General features: G+C 34.6%; 1 non-coding gene across 1 annotated transcript; it reads left to right on the forward strand.

Annotated features, from left to right (window-relative positions):
• Positions 1-308: 308 nt before the first annotated feature.
• Positions 309-415, forward strand: LOC118636719. Its single transcript, XR_004960706.1, has one exon. It is a non-coding gene; the product is annotated as a U6 spliceosomal RNA (small nuclear RNA).
• Positions 416-2,413: the final 1,998 nt, after the last annotated feature.

Raw genomic sequence — 2,413 nt, forward strand, 5'->3', positions numbered from 1 at the left:
TCACCTCTCTCCTCTCGGTGGCCTCTTTGCTCACACTATTTCCAGTCAGCTATTGTCAGGTGGGTTTTCAAGTTAAATGCTCTGCACTCTAGCTTCAGGTCTGGTCCTGTGTTTGGAGCAACTGGACGGGACTTCCTTAGTCTTTAGCCATCTTGCCTTGGACTGCAAACCTCCATTTTAAAATTTATTCCTAGGTAACTTATTTGTGCTGTTGTAGTAGTAAATAGGATTGTTTTCTTAACTTTTTTTTTTGTCTGTAGTATATTGTTGGTATGTAAAATGCCACAGATTTAAGAATATTAATTTTTGTGCTTGCATAGGCAGCACATATACAAAAATTGGAAAGATACAGAGAAGATTAGCATTGCCCCTGCACAAGGATGACAGGCAAATATATGAAGCGTTCCATATTTTTAACTGCAACATATGCTAAAAAGATGGCTGTAATTAGTAGAAGAAATAGGAAGAAAAATAGAACCACACTAAAAAAAATGACAATAAAAAAGTACATATCAATTATCAACTTAAATGTGAATGTTTTGAGTGCTCTGATAAAAACACACAGAGCAGCCGACTGGATAAAAAAAAAGAACAACAAAAAACATGACACACATATATGTTCTCTACAAGAGACTCACCTCATAAAAAAAGGCTCACACAGGTTGAAAGTGAAGGGATGGAAAAACATCTTTCAAGCAAACAGAGAGCAAAAAAAAAGCTGGGGGAGTAATACTCATATTTGATAAAGTAGATTTCAAAATGAAAGCCATAACTAGAGACAAAGAAGGCCACTACATAATATTGAAAGGATCTATACAACAGGAAGATATAACCTTGGTAAACATATATGCAGCCAATATAGGAGCACAAATATATATAAAAAATCTTTTGCAGGACTTCAAAGGAGAAATAAACAGCAATACAATGATAGCAGGGGACGTCAACACCCCGCTGACATGACTGGATAGATCTTCTAGACAAAAAATTTAACAAGGAAATACAGAATCTAAATGAAGCGCTAGATCAATGGATTTAATAGACATCTACAGAGAATTACACCCCAAAATTGCAGAATTCCAATTTTTCTCAAGTGTACATGGGACATTCTCAAAGATAGACCTCATGTTAGTGCACAAACTAAGTCAATACAAGTTCAAGAAGATTGAAATCATATCAAGCATCTTCTCAGATCACAATGGCATGAAACTAGAAATCAATTACAAAAAAAACATGCACAGATATTTGAAAACATGGAGGCTAAATAGCATGTTATTGAACACTGAATGGGTTACCACAGAGATCAAGAAAGAAATTAACAAATTCCTGGAAACCAATGAAAATGAACACACAACAACACAAAATCTACGGGATGCAGCTAAAGCAGTTCTGAGAGGGAAGTTCACAGCACTGCAGGCCTACCTCAAGAAACAAGAAAAATTTCTAATAGACTATCTAACCCCACAACTTAAAGAACTAGAAAGCAAAGAAACAAAACAAAAAAAAACAGAGCAAGTAGAAGAAAGAAAATACTTAAGATCAGAGCAGAAATAAATGACATGGAGTCCAAAAAATCAATTGAAAAGATCAAGGAAACAAAGAACTGGTTCTTTGAAAAGATAAATAAGATTGATGGACCTTTAGCTAGACTCACCAAGAAACAAAGAGAGAGAACTCAAATACACAAAATCAGAAATGAAAGAGGAGAAACAATGTCTGGCAAGATAGAAATACAAAGGATAGTTAACAAGTTTTATGAACAATTACACGGCAACAAATTCTACAATCCAAGTGAAATGGACAAATTACTAGAAACACAGAGCCTCCCAAAACTGGACAGGGAAGAGATAGAAAATATGAACAGACCAATAACAACAAAAGAAATTGAAGATGACATCAAGAATCTCCCAGCAAACAAATGCCCAGGCCCGAATAGCTTCAGGGGGAATTTTACTGAACATTAAAAAAAAAAAACTGATACCAATTCTCCTCAAACTATTTCAAAAAATTTAAGAGGAAGGAAGATTTCCAAACTCATTTTTGAGGCCAGCATAATTCTAATTCCAAAGCCAGAAAAAGAAACTAAAAAGAAAGAAAACATCAGGCCAATATCCCTGATGAACATAGATGCCAAAATCCTGAACAAAATACTAGCAAATAGGATCTAGCAGTACATCAAAAAAATTATTCACCATGACCAAGTGGGATTCATCCCAGGGATGCAAGGCTGGTACAATATTTGCAAATCAATAAATGTGATACACCACATAAACAAAATGAAAGATAAAAATCATATGATCATAAGAATAGACACTGTAACACCATTCCAAAAATCCAGCATTCATTTCTGATAAAAACACTGAGCAATCTGGAAACAGAGGGATCATATCTAGACAAAAAAAAGCCATATATGAAA

Source organism: Molossus molossus, unplaced genomic scaffold (genome assembly GCF_014108415.1).
Source record: "Molossus molossus isolate mMolMol1 unplaced genomic scaffold, mMolMol1.p scaffold_m16_p_2, whole genome shotgun sequence".
NCBI lineage: Eukaryota > Metazoa > Chordata > Mammalia > Chiroptera > Molossidae > Molossus > Molossus molossus.